This window comes from Miniopterus natalensis, chromosome 2, assembly GCF_054644295.1.
Source record: "Miniopterus natalensis isolate mMinNat1 chromosome 2, mMinNat1.hap1, whole genome shotgun sequence".
Lineage (NCBI taxonomy): Eukaryota > Metazoa > Chordata > Mammalia > Chiroptera > Miniopteridae > Miniopterus > Miniopterus natalensis.
The window spans coordinates 172,847,450-172,862,815 of record NC_142082.1 but is presented as its reverse complement, the minus strand read 5'-3'; positions in this window follow the sequence as shown (position 1 = coordinate 172,862,815).

Genomic DNA, 15,366 nt, shown 5'->3' with positions numbered 1-15,366 from the left:
TACTGGGACTTCAGATAAGTCACATCACCCATGAGGAGCAGCATATAGAGCAGCGATTTTCAGCCTTTTTCATCTCATGGCACAGATAAACTAGTTACTAAAATTCTGTGGCACACCAAAAAATAGTTTTTTGCTTATTTGGCCCCAAAATAAAAAGTATAATTTTGATTCATTTGCACCGGACAGCTATTGTTGCATTGGCTGTGTCATTGCTTTTTTTCATTTTTGTCTTTACTTGACAGTCTAAGGCAAAAGAGGTCAGTGCCCTGACTAAACAGTCAGCTACTGTGTTTTTTAAATACCCATGCGGCCACCAGTGGAAAACTGCTGATATGGAACCTAATGCTACGGTCTCCAGGCTGTGGACTCAGACCTTCCGGAGCACACATGTGCTTTTCCTGGAACACGGAAAACTGATCCTAACTGTATCTTCAGAATTGTTTTCTATTTATCAGGGGTCATGTGTACCTCTGATCATAATAGTAGTCACTATTTAATAAATGCTTACAGATGAGCTTTTGGAACATTTCCTGTTCATAAGCCTGTGAATTTGAGAATGTGTGTCAGCATTAAGCTGGCTAGACGTGCTGTATTGCTTATGAATTAACAGGGTTTTATTTACTTATCTGTGTGTTGGACTGACACAAATATCTTGCTCCAAACCACTCAAGTGTAGATACAGAAGTCTTTTTTCTTCATTTCTTCCCATAACCTCAAAGGGATAAAATTTGAACTAGCAGTAAGGTGGAAATAAAGATAGAATTTATCAGCTAAAGGGAAAATTATGTCATCTATCTATCTATCTATCTATCTATCTATCTATCTATCTATCTATCTATCTATTATTATTTCTATCTACCTACCTACCTATCTATAGTATATTATATATAGTACATATACTATATACTAATACTACATAAAGTAGAAAGATCATATTATAAATATAATAATGTATATTATAGATATTATATATAATTTTCTTTTTTTTAAAATTGGGAATATACCTGTGGTCCTAACCAATTTATCTTGCCTTATATGACGCATGTCTAAGAACTTATGGGGGAATCCAAAGAGATGACTAATATAAAGGCAATTTAATCGGCTTGATGGAAAAAAAATAATAAAATGCTTGACTGGCAGTATTTTCATAGCAAAACTTCCATAAGGTTTATGATACTCTTTTTATTTCTCAAGGTTTGAGGAGTACATAGGAAATTTACTAGAGTGTTTTTCTACTTTGGATCAGAGATTTCATTTTATTTACTCTGCATCATTTCCAAACTCCTTGACCTTCTGGACTCCAGACCACCCTTCATAAATACTTATACTAGCTGTGACTATACATCAGGCCAACGCACATGGCCCAGGCAGGCTAATAATTTGGAGCCCCTCAAACTAATGTTACTTAACTTTGTGTTCAATTCCCCGTTCAAGCCTTCAGATGAGCCCCTGGCCCTGGCTGACACCTGATTGCAGCCTTGTGGGAGACCATGAAGCAGAGGACCACACTAAGCCATGCCTGATTCCTGACCCACGGAAACTGAGAGGTAATAATCATGTGCTGTTTTAAGTACTAAATTTGTGGTAATTTGTTACACAGCAATAGATTACTACAGGCACTGAGCAGGGAAGGTTGCATATACCACCTAGCAAAACTTCCAGTGTTAACTAGAACCACCTCCTTACAAGGTAATTTGACAACCAGCTGTGTTACCTGAACATAACCTTCAGAGACCTTACCCTTGTATTGGTCAGAACTCTTTGGACTTCAAGCAACAGAAACCAACTTTAATGAGCTTATGTAAAAATGAAGTTTATCGGCTGACACACCTGAGAATCTAAGGGTTTCCAAAGCACCTTCAACCTCAGATCTCCTGAAAAGGATTCTGATTGACCCTTTCTGGCATAGATGCTAATATTAGGACCAATAATTGTGTCTAGATGGATGAGGTTCTCTGAGTGGTTGGCTTGAGTTGCATGCATACCCCTGTAGTGGCAAAATGGGGTCAGGGGAGGACATTGCATCTGAAAGCCTTGTCATGTAATAGATAATTATCCAAAGGAAAACTGGAATTTTGTTTCCAGGAGAACAAGAGGTATACAGAGCAGGCAAAACAGCAGCTGTCTCCTGTACTATTCTAACCAGCATCTCATGAAAATATTGCTTCCAACCACAGACAATCTTCTCTCCAAGAGTAACTCTGGTAAATATGGATTATTAGATCTCTTTATACTCCTAGTGATTATAAAGCCTTTTTATTAAACTAGAATATACATTATAATCTGCACATATTATAACAGTGCATACATAAATTTTCATAAACTGAATGCACCCTTATAACCAGCACCCAGATCAAGAAATATTACCAGTACCACAGAAGCCCTGCGGCATGTTCCTTTTCAGTCATTATTCCCATTTCCCTCCCCCACAGGGTTAACTACTGTCCCGACTTCCAACAACATTGATTACTTTTTCCTAGTTCAATATTTTATATAAAGGGAACAATACATTATGTTCTCTTTTGTGTTTGGCTTCTCTGCCCAACCTTCTGTTTCTAAGATCCATCCATATCGCAGCTGTAGTTATAAATTATCGTTCACATTCCTGCACAGGATTTCATTGTGCAACTCCACCAGTTGGTTTCTCCATTCTGCTATTGGTGGGCATTTGGGAAATTTCCATTTGGGGGCTACTATGGTGCCCCTCAAACTAATGTTACTTAACTTTGTGTTCAATTCCCCGTTCAAGCCTTCGGATGAGCCCCTGGCCCTGGCTGACACCTGATTGCAGCCTTGTGGGAGACCATGAAGCAGAGGACCACACTGAATTTCCTTTAGAGTGCTGCTGTGAACATGCTGGTGCCTGTCTTTTGGTGGCTATGTGTACGCATTTCCGTTGGGTATACACATAGGAGAATTGCTGGGTCTTGGGGGTTGCTTACAATCAGCTGTAGTACCAGTTTTCCTAGCGGCTGTACCAATTTACACTCCCACAAGTGGTGTATGTGGATTCAGGTTGCTGCACATCTTTGCCAAGTCTTGGTATTTTCCGTCTTTTTCCTTTTAGCCGTTCTGGTGGGTAAGTATAACACAATTATGGTTTTCATTTACAATTCCCTATGACTTATGAAGATGGACACTTTTTCATGTGCTTATTAGCTATTTGGATATCTTTTTTCAGTAAGTCTTCTGGACATTGTTTTGTTTTTTTTTAATTTTTTTATATATCTTCATTGATTTCAGAGAGAGGGCAGCAGAGGGAGAGAGAGATAGAAACACCAATGACGAGAGAGTCATTGGGGATCGAGCCTGCAACCCGGGCATGTGCCCTGACCGGGAATCGAACCTCGATCTGCTGGATCCTAGGTCGATGCTCAACCGCTGAGCCACGCCCGGCCGGGCTGGACATTGTTTAATTGGGTGTCTTTTTCTTATTGCTTTCTAGAAGTTTTTTACATATTCTGGATATGAGTCATTTGCCTAATAAAATGATTGCAAATATCTTCTCAAACTTTATGGGTGCTTTTTCATCCCCTTTTTAAAATATGTTCTTACTGATTTTAGAGAGAGAGAGGGAGGGAGAGGGATAGAGAGAAACATTGATGAGATTGGCTGCCTACTGCAGGCTCCCTGCTGGGGATTGAGCCCAAAACCCGGGCGCGTGCCCTGACAGGGAATGGAGTTGGTGACCTCTTGGCTCATGGATCAGTGTTCAACAACTGAGCCACACCAGTCGGGCTGCTTTTTCATTCTTAATCATGTCTTTTGATGAACAAATTCTCAATTTTAACATAATTTATTAATTTTTTTCCTTTCATGTTTAGTGGGTTTTGTGTCCTACTTAAGAAACCTTTGTAAACTTAATTCCGTGATGTTTTATCATATCTCAGTGATATTTTAGGGGCCAGAACTTCAGGTTACTTCTCATCAATAATAAACATCAATTTAGGTTGATATTTCAGTTACTTTGGAAAGATCCTTGAATTTTTGGTTTCTGGGTAGAGCCCAATAACCAACAAATGTTTCTTGGGATGTGTCACATTTCAGTAAAATATTGCTTTCACCTTACTGATTTTTTTTTTGAGTCACCTCCTACCCCTCAAATTGGGAAGAAAAATCAAAATGTTGTTTACATAACTTTTTCTCAGAGTCAGGTTGAACTAAAGGAAAGAGTACCCATTTAGTACAAATGGGCTTTTGTCTAATGCTTTTTAGTAGAAAATCATTCTCTCTCTCTCTGAACCATAGTAGCCTCATCTGCAAAAGTTGGGAAATAATTTCTGCTGTGTCAATATCATGGTATTGTTATGAAAATAACAACAATAATAATAAAATGATAAAGTGCTGATAATACACCAATACTTTATGGAATATCTACTATTAAAAGACATACTGACAAGAATTTTGGCTAGTAGAGCGGATATGACACAGAATCTGAGGTTTACTGTTGACCAGGGTGACAGAAAAGTATAAAAAATGAAATTTTTCATGGAGAAAGTTAATTCACTAGGGAGTAAACACATTTGATTCCCTTTGAAGAAATGTTCTTTTCTTGTACAGGTCTTCCCAAAGACTTTATACTTATATACAAATGACAAAACCAACCCATAACTTGTAGAGCCAAGTATATAAAAGGGTCAGTAGTTGAATTCAATTCTTGAATCTGATACTAACATTTGAAACTATCCACAGATCCATGGCTCTGTTTTGTCAGTTCCAGATCAGAATCTGGTTACCCTTTTCACTGATTATTTTGGAAGCCTGCCACAGATTAAAACCATTTGAGAAAACTGTATGTACTTCTATAAGAACCAATTTACAAGGCTCATCAAAAAACCTGTCTGCCTACTTTTTAATGTTATTTTTGACCAAAAGTGGTTTACCCTTCTTGGCATCAGACTTCACTCTGAGAGATTTTAGACTGTCTAAAAATCACAACCACCTTCCAAGGAAGACCGTGATCAGTTAAGTTGTTTACCTAGAAGTAGCCTGGTGTAGGGTTGTCAGAGTCAGCAAATAAAAATACAGGATGCCCAGTTAAAATCAAATTTAAGATAAAAATGATGAATACTTTTTTAGTATAAATAGGTTCCATGCTTATACTAAATTCAGATTCAACTGGGCTTCTGTATTGTAGCTGGCATCCCTACCCAGGTGTTGAAGATGATTCTAGAAGAGGAGTTTCTGAAACTGCTTTGCTTTGTGTAATGGTGGCATTACAGGCCTGGAGTTGCTCATGGCCACTACCTTGAGATTTTGTTTTGTTTTATTTTTTAATTAAATTTTTTTAATCCTCATACAAGGATATTTTTTCCATTGCTTTTCAGAGAGAGTGGAAGGGGGGCAGGGAGAGAGATAGAAAGAGAGAGAGAGGGAGGGAGAAAGGAACATCGATGTGAGAAAGACACGACTGGTTGCCTCCCTATTGCTGGGGGTGGAGCCTGCAACCCGGGGTATGTGCCCTTGATCGGAATCCAACCTGAGACCCTTCAGTCCTCGGACTGACTCTCTAACCACTGAGCCAAACCGGCCAGGGTGAGATTTTGTTTTCAAAAGAGGGATCGCCTTGTCTGGTTGTCAGACTTTATGACATTATAGCCAATAAAAGCACACAGGAGGCAACAAGCCACAAACAGCAAGTAGATTTTTTCGTGTACGTTGTTTGTTACACCTTGACTAGTAAATAAACATTAGTAAATAAACAGTTCCTTGGAAACCCCCTAAAGTCAACCTAGGCTTATTTAATGAGCCAGATGGTCATCTTTTCTTTTTAAAAGGAAACACTTCCTTGAAGAATGATTGACATGTAAGAAGCTGCACATTTTAATGTATAGAACTCAATGAATTTGGGCAGACCAACTGGTTTTATTGGCATATCATAGGGAACGATGGGTAAAACAAACAGAAAGGTTGTACCAGAACAACCTTTGCAAATACAAATGCGAAGACGAATTTCCCATTGAGGACTGGCCTCACCTTTGACCAGTTCCTGTCTTAACTTTGTTCCTTGTGACTGCCAGTGGAGAGGTCCAAGATTTTCTAAGTCGTACCCAGTGTCTCCTGACTTTGTCTAACTATTATTTAGTAACAGCAACTTGCCATTAAACAACCCAAGCAGTAAATGCCATCAGCACACAGCTGGCTCATAGAAATGAGAGGGCTGATGCTTGAGGCATGCGGTCAGACGTTTTGTATTCTTTCAAGTACTTGAACAGCAATGCTGATCATACACTCAGTGTTTCCTGACACAGCCTGCCTTCTACACTCAACAGGGATTTCCTTTCAATCCCCTATCTTTGCCCTTTCAGTAGTTCCCAGTTTTTTTAAAAAGTGAAAAGTTACTTTTCTGTACAAGAAAAGCAATAGAAGAACTTTGCAAGAAAGCAGAGAAGGCAGTAAGGAGTCTGTTCTCATTCTGTCAATAGGAAATGAACTTAAAAAAACTTAGTTTCTTTGATTAGCCAATTGCTTTCTCAAGAATTGTATCTTCCTGCGTATACAATGTGAGATGCCTAAAGCTGGAAGAAAGTTGAGAATTGTTCCTGCTTTTGCAAATCTGAGTCTTGGTCTCAGGATGGAGAATAACTGGGACATTAAGGATGAAAGAATTGGCGGAGAAATAAGATGGGGTGCAGGTCACAGCTGCACCCGCCGCCTCTCGCAACCACATCACAATCACAACCAAAATACAGAACCACCGTCACTCAGAGCCTCCTGAAATTGGGCTGAACAGAAGCCCCACAACCCGGGAGCTGAAGCAGCACTGAGAGCGGGAGGAGGGGCAGAGTCCCGGGTGGATCAGGGCTGGATTGCAAAGGCGCCACCGTGGGCCCACACCCGGTGCTGCGGGGTAAACCCGGGAGGGAATCTCGGCGGTGGGGGTTTCCTGGAGGAGGGAGGGGTCCCAGCCCCACAGCAGGCCCCCAGCCCAAGGCTCAAGGGCTAGGAAGAGACGTCCCCACAACTTCAGGCTGTGAAACCAGCGGGGACTGTCCCTGAGGGTCGCGGAGGCTGCGGGAGCCCCAGCAGCTCCTCTAAAGGGCCCGGCGCGGACTCACTCGGACGCTCCCTCTGAGCCCAGCGCCGGGCAGCGGCCTGAAAGGACCCGGGACACTCGGGGAGGAACTAACCTGCCTGGAGTCGGGGCAAGAGCTGGAGGGGCGGCTTCCTCCCAGGCAGAAGGGCTGGCGGAGGCCATGGCTCCCTTGGCGAGTCCTCCCCGCACACAGCCGGCAGGCAGGCGCCATGTTTGAGTCGCCAGCACCTGACTCACACCTTTGGCCCCGCCCCGTGATTCCCGGAGGCCCCGCCCCTCCCCACCTGCAGCTCATCCAGGCCGTTTCCAGGGGCTTTTCTGTGCAAGTGGCCTCTCGAGCCTCATGCTTAGGACTTTCCTAAACTCAAACAAGCAGCAGCAGGCCCCATAGGGCTTGATAAGCGGCCCCAGGCCTGGCCCTAGCGGCAGCTGCATTGGCTCATAGCTTGGCCTCTCCTGGGCTCCTCCAAGCCCAGCACAAGTAGCAGCCAACTAGGGTTTGCTGTGTAGCTCATGCTGGGTGGCCCTGGGCAAGGCACTGGCACAGGCTGACTTTGCACCTCCCGGGAGGCCCCAGAGACAGTGCACCTGGTGGTCAGACTCGACCACACTGGATTACAACCCTACCACATCCACGAGTGACACACTCAAGGGGCGCACTTGGTGAACACCAAAGCCGCACTGAAGTAAATCCTGCTCCATAGGGGTGTCTCCAGCACAGCAGCTCTTTGGCTGTATTTGCATCTGGTCCTCACAGCTGATTGGCCTGGGGGTCAATTCCTCCCGGTGACGCCAACAGCAACCAAGGCTCAACTACAACAGGACAGTGCACACAGCCCACACAGGGGAGCACCTAGAAGGCCCAGCTCAGGTGACTGGGGAGGCTGAGCCACTGGATCCTACAGGACACCTGCTACACAAAGCCACTCTACAAATTCCAGGAGACATAGCAGCTCTACCTAATACATAGAAACAAACACCAGGAAGCAGCCAAAATGCGGAGGCAAAGAAACATGTCACAAAGGAAAGAACAGAAGAAATCTCTAGAAGAGGAACTAAATGAAATAGATCCAAGCAAGCTAACAGATACAGAGTTCAGAATTATGGTTATAAGGATGCTCAAGCATATTAGTAAGACTATTATCAAAACAAGTGAGACCATCGATGACATAATAAAGTACCAATTTGAAATGAAGGCTGCACTAACTGAAATGAAGAATAATTTACATGGAATCAACAGTAGAGTAGAGGATGCTGAGAATCAAATCAGCAATTTGGGACATGAAAACAAAAAACACCCAACCAGAAGAGCAAAAAGGAAAAAGAATCCAGAAATAAGAAGATAGTGTATGGAGTCTCTGGGACAACTTCAAGCGGCCCATTCGTATAATTGGGGTGCCAGATGCAGAAGAAAGAGAGCAAGAAATTGAAAACCCATTTGAAAAAATAATTACAGAAAACTTCCCCTATCTGGGGAAAGAAATCGACTTACAAGTCCAGGAAGCACAGAGGGTCCCAAACAAGAGGAACCCAAAGAGGCCCACAGAAGGACACATCATAATTAAAATGCTAAAGGTTAAAGACAAAGAGAGAATCTTAAAAGCAGCAAGAGAAAAGCAGTTAGTTACCTTCAAGGGATCCCCCATACGACTGTCAGCTGATTTCTCAACAGAAACTTTGCAGGCCAGAAGGGATTGGCAAGAAATATTCAAAGTGATGAAAAACAAGAACTTACAACCAAGATTGCTCTACTCAGCAAAGTTATCATTTAGAATTGAAGGTCAGATAAAGAGCTTCACAGATAAGAAAAAGCTAAAGGAGTTCGTCACCACCAAACCAGCACTACAGGAAATGTTGAAGGGCCTTCTTTAAGAAGAAGCTAATGAGCAAAGGAACCTGACAAATGAAATAGATACAAAGACATTGATGCATGCAACAGACAATCATATTTCAGAGGAAAGAGGGAAGGGGGGTGGAGGGTGGGAACAGATTAACCAAAGAAATTATAGGCATATATGTATAACCCATGGACACAGTCAATAACAGGTGAACACCTGGGGAGGGGGTGGGAGTGAAGTGGAGGGGATCAATAGGGGGGGAAATGGGACACCTGTAATACTTTCAACAATAAAGATAAATTAAAAATAAAAAGATGAAAGAATTGCTGAGAGGTTAAAAGAAAAGAAGCGAATGAGGAAATAAAAGGGAAATAGTTATTAACTCTGGGGAAAGCTAAAGGTTACAAATTAAATTTCCTCTTAGTGCACCATGTGACTTGGCTGTGGATAAACTTACATAGTCATAATAAAACATATGCCGAATTTTTTTCCTTTAACAAAAAATTATGATAGATCTCTATTGGGAAAATTGGGGATGGAAAGTTTGTGTACATGTGTGTCATGATGAGGGAAAATGGGGGCCTGAGAAGGGCACTAAATTCTCAGTTTCCCTAGTAAGAAGTTAACAGGAAATACTTAAGCCTTAAATTATTAACAAATAGCTATAGCACATAGCTATTTAGAAATACGGAGGCCAGTACTAGAAGAAACAGCTGAAAGGATATGAAGTCGTTTTTCCGGGGAGTTGGAATCAGAGGTGAGGACACTTGTGGGAGGAGGGTATTGCTTATTTTCTTTTAAGCCTTGTAGTACCATTTGACTTTTTTACCCAAATACATTGATTAGCTTAATAAAATTAAAATTGTAATAAAACTAACCCAATATTAAAATTTTAAAAATAATAATAAATCAAAAGGAGATGATTTTTTTGGGAAGTGTGTGGAATATATTCTTAGTTCCAAACAAGTTTTGTAAATAAATAGATTTTAGGAGCATAACCCATTCATAAGGATGGGACTTTCTACATTCCACACTCAATAATGATGTGTGAACTGCCTTAGGAGATTCTAGGTACAACCTGGCTTCCCCCACTTTCTGGGAGTGGACAGCATTGCAAAGCACCAGCCTTAACAAAGTTAGTGGGTCTAGGTGCATCGAATTCAGTTTTTCCTAGAAATAAACATGGGAATAAAGTTTTGAAACCTCACGGGCCTCTTTTTGATCTGACAGTGAGCTGGGAAAGGGGCTGGTGATGGCTTTTGAAGGGGAGAGCTTTCCCTAGATTAAGCACTCAGGATGCCATGGGAAGTAAAGTAAATCAGCAATAGAGTCAGCTTAATGGCACTTGGCCAACTTTTGGAATTCTTCAGTCAAGCTTTAGATTTCTGGGGACAAGAGGAAGCTCTTAGTCTACCAGGTTCAGCCTTGGGTTTGGATTGGGACACAGGTGCTCTCCACTTGTCCAGCAAAATCGCCCCAACTGCTAGAACTGGAAAAGCAGCCAGGGCTGAGCTGGGAGCATGTCTCATTGCTGTGCAAGGCCATGTTTCCCCAGGAACCAATTAGCCTTTGGCATCAAACACCCTCTGGCCAGTGAAAGTCCCGACATACCACCTGGTTCAGGTGGCTGCCCTTAGAAGAAAGGGGCGGAAGAGATACTCCTGGTGCCAGTGAGCAGAGCTCTGGCAATGTGGGGATACACTCCTTCCCTTCCACCTTTACAAGAAAGGAAGTTCGGAGTGTTTGCTCTTTGGCACGTCTCCTCATCTTAGAGTCTCTGGGCCCATTTGTGTCAGTAGAAACAGTTCTCTGCTTGTTCTGTCACAGAGAGGACTGGACTGGACCTTTGCCAAAATCTCCAGTGACAGCCCATGTCACATAGAGCTTGAAAGTCAAGTACGGGCTTGCTGCTGGGGTGCCACGATTATAAGACATCTCCCTTAGGCATGCCTAGGTCCCAGGAGGAGGGGAAGCGCTCCTTATCTTAAGCCTGAAATGGAAAAACTGAGTTATAAAGTCACTTAGATAATGTATCTCTCCTTTGAGATGAGGTGCCTTTACAAAAAGAATTTCCACAGGACTTCTTAGACTATTAGATGGATAAAAATTCCATATACAATATGTCTTTTTCAGACTTGCATTGTATAGGACAATAGTGCTTGGGTTGGATATAAATGTTAACTAAAAAAATTACAACTATTCTTCTGGATGATTTTCTGCTATTAGAGACACCCCCCCCCCCCTTTCCTCCTAAGTCCTATCTCCACTAGAATATAAGGTCCTTGAAGTCAAGGATCATGTGACACATTTCTTTCTATCTCAGTTCCTAGCCCATGGTAGGTACTCAATATATGCTCTGTATTGGTGACATTTACAAATACTTTCCTCTCTACATATAAATATTGAAGACAATCCATCATAAAAACCTGGGTTAGACTGGGTATATTAGGCCTTCTTCCTTTTGTTTATCTGCAAATTCTAATTTTTTTTTACAATTGGGAGTGGGGGAGAATCTCTGTCCTCAACAGCATTCTCTCCTCCTTGAGGGACAAGGGGCCACAAATGTGTTTGAATGTAATAATAATAAATAAAACAACCAAAGCTAAGTTTTATTGAGCACTTACTTTATGCCAGGAATGGCTTTAAGTTCTTTACATTGTCTTAGCTCATATGATTCTTCTAATCCCAGATGTCAACATTGTCTTAAGAAATGTCCTGGGCTCAAAAAGCTGGGTTATTTCCTGATTTTACGTAAGTAAGCAGATTGGTGTGCTTACTCTGTGAGTCCAGTCATAATGATGCAGCAACACGTGCACATTCTTTTGAAAGACTTTAGGGGAATTGGAGTGCTTTCCCTCTATCATGAAATTGGGACTAGTGTGTGTCATAAGTAGAGGTACAATCAAACTAAAGAAATTCTTGTGATTAGAGATTTTGAAACTGAGCGTCAGCTGGGCCCCATGTCACTGCTTCCTAGCATGGAGAGAACTTGCCACTAGATGAGAATGTTCCAAGCACCACCCTCACTGACTAATTCATCTCAGGGCACACAGAGTGACCACACATGCACTTAAAGTGGCTCCATTGAAAGTGAAATACAACCTGTGACATACAGGTGTTTCAAGGTTGGCCTTTTAGCCCCAAGGACTGCCTCAGCAGGTGGGCAGTGGAAGCCAGTTCACCCCACCTGTGATTCTCTAGCGTCTCCAGGAAAGCAAATAGTGTAGGCAATGAAAGCAAAGAGAAATCAGCTCCAGCCCAGGGCCAACCCATCACCCCACCCAAACCAGAAGAACAGGAGCTTAATGCCATGGAATGTGCTGGGCTTCTTCCTCCCTACCAGCTACTAGCTAGACTCCTGGCTGTCGGAGGTGCTCCTGGAACTCAGGGCAAATGAAATTGGGAGAACAGGTCACACCGCACTGCCAGAAACTGGAGCAGTCCCTGCAAGGACAGCAGAACCTATTGCTTTAAAGAAAATAACAATCATGGAGACTATTAGTGATGAAAGCAATTCCACCTGTTTTGTTTAGATTGGCCTACTACCATTCTAGAATGTTTCTACCCTCTGGCCCAGAGTGAAGAGTAGGCACCACAGAGGGGATGGTGGGAGTGGTTAATGTTGGCAGGAAGGAGAATTTTGGAGCTGGGAAGTCCTAAGACCTTCTACTTCCCAAGAGGCACAGAGAAATTCAGACTTACCTAAGATCACACAGCATAGTCAATATTAGAATCTGGATCTCTGGATTTGCAGTTCAACGTGCTTTCACTTGGGACAGGACTTTTTTTTTCTTTTTAAATAAAACAATGTAACATTTCAGAAAATTTGGAAATGTTCGCAAAAGAATATCACCCACCAATAATCACAACTTTCCAATAACTATTAGCATTTTTGTATTTTTTCTTCAAACATGTCTTTATCTCATGTTTAACATAACCATAATTACCGACCATAAGTGTTCCTGTTTTTAAAACAAAAGAAAAAGTGTTTTCTCATTTGCAATTTAAGTACATTTTTTGTGTTCATTCTTATTTATTTATTGAATGCCTACATGTATCAGGTACTTTTCTAAATAAAAGAGTGTCCCTGTCCCACAAAACTAACATTCTAGTGGGGTAGACATAAAACACATAAATAAACAAGTAATGTACAATACCTCCCCCCACAATGTGGATAATTGTTCCTGAACAAAGGCCCTTATGGGGAGAAAATTCATTTTCTTATAGGCCGAAAATGTCATCAAATATTTAATGCAAAAAAGAAAAGATAAGCAATAAAGAGTAAAGATGTGGATGAAAATGATGCACAAGATGAGTACTTCCAACAGTACTTTAAAAGAAGAAACTTGGGCAACCTGCATGTTTTCCAAGACTGCAAAGATGACACATGGGCACTTACAGTGAACGTGCCCCATGGCTTCCTAGCCCAAGAAATCCAAATTCAGCTTCTAAATGTGAATACTGCCTCGTAAGCTGAAGTGGAGGTATTAAATAAAACTGATTAAGTCTATTTCTTAAAACCGCCCCCCCCCAACACAGTTTTATATAGGGTAGGACTGAGCAGCAGGAAGTTATAAGTGGTAGGGAGAAAAACACCAAAGTATATAATACTACATATATCTATATCTATGTGATTTGTGTTATATATACGTCTCTATAGATATAACAAAAGTAAAATATACATCAAGAAGACAGGGAACAATGGAGGTAGAGATGGGGTGAGGGGGGTTACAGCTAATACAAGATACAAGGAAGGAAGGTCAGACTGGTCAGAGGTGACATTTCAGCACAGCTATGAATGATATGAGTGAACCATGGGACACTCTAGGGAAAGCATCTGTCATGAGAATAGTATGTGCAAAGGCCCTGTGGCAGAGCTTGCTAGCTGTGCTCAAAGAATGGCAAGGAGCCTGGTGTGAGGGAGCCCAATGAGAAAGGGCAAAGTGGTAGGAGCCCATGTTGGTCAGGTAGCCAGGTGCTAGGTTAGGGAGGCTTGTTGGCTACGCTCAAAACCTGAGCGCTTTGGAATCCAGTGGAAGATTTTGAGCAAAGAGTGATACAATCAGATTCATATCTGAAAAACAGACTATGGGTCAGGGAGATAAATTAGGAGAACATCATGGAATTCAACTGAAAGTAGGAAATAGCTTCGGTCAGGGGTACAATGGTGCAGAGACAAGCAGTTATATAGTATTTTAATTGTATTTTGAATACAAAGCCAACAGGATCTTCTTTGAATTGAATGTGATACATCAGAGCAAAAGAGGAATCAATACTATTAATAACAGCAACAACTAACAGAAACCTAATGCATGCTCTGTGCCAGGCCCCATTTCTATGCTCTACTTAGAACAATAATAACATTGAATGTACTTCTAGTGCCTTCCCTGTGCCAGATTCTAAATGCTTTAACACATTCACTCACATCTTCACAACAGTCCCATAGGGCGGGCACTTTTATCTCCATTTTTGGATGAGAAAACTGAGGCAGAGAGAGGTTTGAAGGTTTGTGTAAGGTTAACCCAGACAGGAAATAGCAGAGCTGAACTTTGACACCAGGTATTCTGGTTGCAGAGTCGAGATTCATAACCACTGTGCACAAGGCCTCTTGTGATTACAAGATTTTGACCCAAACAGCTGGGTAGGTGATGGTGCCATCGGCTGAGACAGGAAAATCTGGGGCACAGCAGCGGGTTTGGGGGCATGGATATCAACAGGTTGGGGCTTGGCCATGCGAAATTTGAGATGCCTATTAGACCTCCAAGTGGAGATGTTATGTGGCCCTGGGCGGATGTAAAGAGCCTGGAGTTCAGGGCTGGAGAGGGCGATGGGCTTGATCAGCCTATACTGTAAGTGGGATTTAAGGCTAAGAGTCTGGACGAGATCAGCTACGGTGTGAGCGCTGGAGAGGCCTAGACCCTGAGGCCCGCCAGCACTTAGAGTTCAGGAAGGGAAGGCAGCTCCCGCAAAGGACCCTGGGAAGGAGCCGGTGTGAGGCAGGAGCCAAACCAGGAGAATGGGCTGGAAGCCAAGATTTTCAAGGAGAGAACCATCTACTTTGTGAAATGCTGCTGAGAAGCCAAGTGAAGCAAGGACGTGTCAGTCCTCATGGCGCTGAGTTTAACTGATGCACACAGCTCCTGCAGGTGGAGGAGGCCTTTTATTATTTACTCTCGCGTTTTCAGTTCCCTCGCAGATAGCTCGCCAAGTGGAGGAATCAAGCTCACTTGACTTCAAGTTACGCTGTTAATTTGAATTCAAATTAAATGACTTTTGGGTATCAGGTATGGTACGAGGCACCAGAGACGTAGGGGTAAGCGAATCCCTGATTGTTTGCTCTTGAGAGTGGACCAGGCAAGAAGGGGGAAAAACGGGGGGGGGGGCGGGGGGGGGGGAGCGGAAGGGAAAGAAGACGTTGATGACACTGACACCCAACGGCTGCCTGATGAACTTAGTCTGAACACTCCATAGAAAAGCCCCAAACAGTGACGA